Below are 5,222 nucleotides of genomic sequence, written 5' to 3' on the forward strand. Positions count from 1 at the left end.
GGAGCTTCACCCATAGTTGAACGTTGAGTAGATGAATTCTTGGTCACAATGGATGTATGATAAACATTTGTGAGATTAAATGGAATTGGTGAGGTCATGCAGATGCTTCTCCAACGGTGTAGATTTCGCCAGCTCTGTGCAAGAGTAGAGCTACTTACCCTGTTACGATTTTAGTTCAACCCAAGAAGCCCTTTTGACCTTTCTTTACCTGTTATCATCAGATACCTTGGAACTTCATGGAACAGAGTAATCCCTCTTTCAGGTAACAGCCTACACATATCCAGTTGCTGAATAAGTACCTACTGATGATGTCAGGAGCTGTGACAAGCACTTGATAAATATTTTAAGGCAGCTTTAGATCCTTCCTCCAGCTCCCATTTTAGGAGAAACAGCCCCAGTTCCTTAAACAACTTCTCATGTGACATGGTGAGTTCCTTTATCAGCTAGTTTCGCTCCCCCGCCCCCAAACATTTTGAGGGTGATTTGAGTCTTGCCTTCTCCCTCTCCCCAGCTGGGGATAGGAAAGCGCAGGAGGGGGCTTTGGGACTTCTCATGTACGGGGACCACCGAAGCCCTTGCCGGGGTCCTTCTTGAATTGCAAGGGAGGAAGAGATTACCCTCAGAGAGAGAAGGGGGATGAGGGGTTCTTTCAGGGTGTGGGGATGGCAATGACGACAAACCCTCAGGAAGGGAGGGGACAATGCCAGACCCCTTCTCAGGAAGGAGGAGCAATACGGGGACCCTTGAGGAAGGGGGGGAGTATGACCCTGGGGGTTCCCCTTAGGAAAGGATGACATAGGAGGGGACCCCTCAAGAAGAGGGGGTGACGCCAGAGTCGGTCTCCCTCAGTAAGGATAATGCTGAGACCCCATCAGCAAGGGGCCTGACACCAGGGTTCCCTAAAGAAGTGGGATCGACTCTGGCGTCGCTCTCAGAAAGAAGAGACGCTGCTAGGGTTCACTTCAGGAGGGCGAGAGGATGCTGGGGTCCCCCTCAGTACGGCAGGAATGACGCTAGGGTAACTCTCAGGAAAGGGGGATGACGCCGGGGTCTCCCTAAGAAAATGGGAACGGCGCTGGGGTCACTCTCAAGAAGGGAGTGACGCCAGGTCCCCTCACCCGCCTCAGGGTTCGTCGCACCTGCCTCGGTCCAAGTTACTCGGCTCCCTCAGTCATCTGGTTCGAACAGCGCAGCGGCCGCGCCTCTCATTGGCTGCTTTATTGGCTGCTGACAGCTACGACAGCCAATCGTAGCTCGGGGAAGAAAATATCCCGCGCGACCTTGGCACGCCTTCTTCCCAGTCTACGCGCCGCGCACCTTCCTGCCTGCTGTAGTTCCTCAGACCCACTCTGGGGGGCGCACAGGGGTTCGAACGCCTAGTCCTACCTCCTTCCTCGCCTGTGACCCATTTTATAGAATAGTACCTACTTAGCAGGGCTATTAGGAGAGTTAAGTGCAGTAATTTATGTAAAACAGTGCCTGGCACATGGTAATCGCCTGGCAAACCTGAGCTGTTATTATTTGCATTTTACAGCGAGGGAAACTGAAGCACAGCATGAGTAAGTAATCTGCTCAAACTAACTCAGTCATTAACTGGCAGAGTCGCGACCAGAATCCAGAGTCCGTGTGCTTATCTACTATGCTTCTGTGGCTCCCAGATAACAAATACTGGCTATTTCTTTCCTCTGATTATGAAATAACTTCCCCTTGATTATGAAATTAATACATGTTCATTGCAAAAATTCAGAAAACATCCAAGACTACAGAACAGAAAACACCAGTGTCTTTTAATCCATTCACTGGAGACTGTAAATATTTTGATGAACAAACTGCTTTTTCTATGCACATATGAAGGATGGTATAAAGCAGAACATTTTTTTAAAATTTATTTTTATTTATTTTTGGCTGCATTGGGTCTTCACTGCTGCGCAGGGGCTTTCTCTAGTTGCTTCGAACGGGGGCTTCTCTTGTTGTGGAGCATGGGCTCTAGGCGCGTGGGCTTCAGTAGTTGTGGCTCGTGGGCTCTAGAGTGCAGGCTCAGTAGTTGTGGCGCTTGGGCTTAGTTGCTCCGTGGCATGTGGGATCTTCCCCGACCAGGGCTTGAACATGTGTCCCTTGCATTGGCAGACGGATTCTTAACCACTGCACCACCAGGGAAGCCCATGCAGAACATTTTGAAGCCTGCTCTTCTCATTGTGAACATCTTGTCATTTCAATACATATAGACTCACCTCATTGTTTTTATTTTTATTTATTTATATTTATTATATTTTATTTTTAAAATTATTACTTATTTTATCTATTTATTTTTGGCTGTGTTGGGTCTTTGTTGCTGCGCACGGGCTTTCTCTAGTTGCAGCGAGTGGGGGCTACTCTTCATTGCGGTTCTCGGGCTTCTCATTGTGGTGGCTTCTCTTCTTGTGGAGCATGGGCTCTAGGCGTGCAGGCTTCAGTAGTTGTGGCACAAGGGCTCAGTACTTGTGGCTCATGGGCTCTAGAGCGCAGGCTCAGTAGTTGTGGCGCATGGGCTTAGTTGCTCTGCGGCATGTGGGATCTTCCCGGGCCAGGGATCGAACCTGTGTCCCCTGCATTGGCAGGCAGATTCTTAACCACTGCGCCACGTGGGAAGTCCCACCTCATTGTTTTTAGTAAGTGCATATTACTCCATCATACAGGAAGCATAATTTCATGACTACCTAGTGTTGGACATCTGGGTTCTTAACAATTCTTCACTATTCCAACCAGCACTAGAATGGGCATTTGGTACCTGCAACTTTAGGTTTTCATCCAACTGGTTCTTTTTTTTTTCAAATTTTTTTATTGGAGTAAAATTGCTTTACAATGTTGTGTTAGTTTCTGCTGTACAATGAAGCGAATCAGCTGTATATATATCTATATCCCCTCCCTCTTGGACCTCCCTCCTCACCCCCCCCCCATCCCATCCGTCTAGGTCATCACAGAGCACTAAGCTGAGCTCCCTGTTCTATACAGCATGTTCCTACTAGCTATTTTACTCCTGGTAGTGTATTTATGTCAAACGTACTCTCCCAGTTCATCCCACCCTTCCCTTCGCCCAATGTGTCCACATGTCAGTTCTCTGCATCTACATCACTATTCCTGCCCTACAAATAAGTTCATTTGTACCATTTTTCTAGATGCCACATATATGCGTTAAAAAAAGATATTTTTCTCTTTCTGGCTTACTTCACTCAGTATGACAGACTCCAAGTCCATCCACATCTCTACAAATGACCCAATTTCGTTCCTTTTTATGGCTGAGTAATATTCCATTGTATATACGTACCACATCTTTATTTATTCATCTATCGTTGGACATTTTTTTTTTAAGAAATTCACGTTCTTTTTATTTATTTATTTATGACTGTGTTGAGTCTTTGTTTCCGTGCGAGGGCTTTCTCCAGTTGCGGCAAGTGGGGACCACTCGTCATCGCGGTGCGCGGGCCTCCCACCATCGCGGCCTCTCCTGTTGTGGAGCACAGGCTCCAGACACGCAGGCTCAGTAATTGTGGCTCACGGGCCCAGTTGCCCCGCGGCATGTGGGATCCTCCCAGACCAGGACTCGAACCCGCATCCCCTGCATTGGCAGGCAGACTCTCAACCACTGCACCACCAGGGAAGCCCTGGACATTTTTTTTAAACGTTATCTTATTTATTTATTTATTTTTGGCTGTGTTGGGTCTTCGTTGTGGTGCACGGGCTTCTCATTGCAGTGGCTTCTCTTGTTGAAAAGCATGGGCTCTAGGCATGTGGGCTTCAGTAGTTGTAGCACACAGGCTCAGTAGTTGTGGCACACGGGCTTAGTTGCTCCAAGGCATGTGGGATCTTCCCAGACTAGGGCTCGAACCCGTGTCCCCTGAATTGGCAGGCGGATTCTTAAACCCTGGGCCACCAGGGAAGTCCCTGGACATTTTTAAAATAAATTTATTTATTTGTTTTTATTTTTGGCTGTGTTGGGTCTTCGTTGCTGCGCGCGGGCTTTCTCTAGTTGCAGCGGGCGGGGGCTACTATTCGTTGCAGTGTGCGGGCTTCTCATTGCAGTGACTTGTTGCAGTGCACGGGCTCTAGGCCCGCAGGCTTCAGTAGTTGTGGTGCATGGGCTCTAGAGCGCAGGCTCAGTAGTTGTGGTGCATGGGCTTCATTGCTTTGCGTCATGTGGGATCTTCCTGGGCCAGGGCTCGAACCCGTGTCCCCTGCATTGGCAGGAGGATTCTTAACCACTGCGCCACCAGGGAAGCCCCGCTGGACATTTAGGTTGTTTCCATGTCCTGGCTATTGTAAATCGTGCTGCAATGAACATTGGGGTACATGTGTCCTTTTGAATTATGGTTTTCTCAGGGTATATGCCCAGTATTGGGATTGCTGGGTCATATGGTAGTTCTATTTTTAGTTTTTTAAGGAACCTCCATACTGTTCTCCATAGTGTCTGTATCAATTTACATTCTCACCAACAGTGCAAAAGGGTTCCTTTTTCTCCACACCCTTTCCAGCATATGTTGTTTGTAGATTTTTTGATAATGGCCATTCTGACTGGTGTGAGGTGATACCTCACTGTAGTTTTGATTTGCAAAAATATGGAATGCTTCACGAATTTGCATGTCATCCTTGGGCAGGGGCCATGCTAATCTTCTCTGTATGGTTCCAATTTTAGTATATGTGCTGCCAAAGTGAGCACCAACTGGTTCTTTAGGATAAATATTTTTAAAAGTGCAACGTTTGCGTCAAAATGCATGCACAGTTATGTTTTTGATAAATATTGTCAGACCACTCCTGGAAAGCTGTATGTGCTAATTTCTACCAGCACTAACGAGCTATGAAAGTGCTTTGCCTACCCCTGGATGATCCATCTTTTCATTATTTGCCAATAGGTGAAAAAAGAAAACTGTCTTCTTTTCATTTTACTTCCATATATTTTTATGCTGAGAAAAGAGGGAGAAATATTACCCACATCTCAGGATTTTGTGCATGTGAACTAAAATAGCGATAATAATATAAAAGTACCAGGCAGCTATCATTGTCAAATAGGCATTGGGTGAAGTGAGACCCCTGCCTTATTTCCCTGAATTTTCTCAACAGTGTGAGATCACTTCTCAGCCTCAGTTTCCTCATCTGCAAAATGATAGTACGTATCTCAAGAACAGCTGAAAAGTTGATCAAATAATCTGAGTAATGGGTTTAGCATAGGGCAGAGCCCTCTAAAGGCT

The 5,222-nt window shown here is 46.8% G+C and overlaps 1 non-coding gene across 1 annotated transcript; it reads right to left on the reverse strand.

Moving 5' to 3' along the window:
• Positions 1–4,586: 4,586 nt before the first annotated feature.
• LOC114236196 (U6 spliceosomal RNA) lies at positions 4,587–4,693 on the reverse strand. Its single transcript, XR_003622192.1, has one exon. It is a non-coding gene; the product is annotated as a U6 spliceosomal RNA (small nuclear RNA).
• Positions 4,694–5,222: the final 529 nt, after the last annotated feature.

The sequence above is a fragment of the Balaenoptera acutorostrata genome, chromosome 2 (genome assembly GCF_949987535.1).
Source record: "Balaenoptera acutorostrata chromosome 2, mBalAcu1.1, whole genome shotgun sequence".
In the NCBI taxonomy this organism is placed as follows: Eukaryota; Metazoa; Chordata; class Mammalia; order Artiodactyla; family Balaenopteridae; genus Balaenoptera; species Balaenoptera acutorostrata.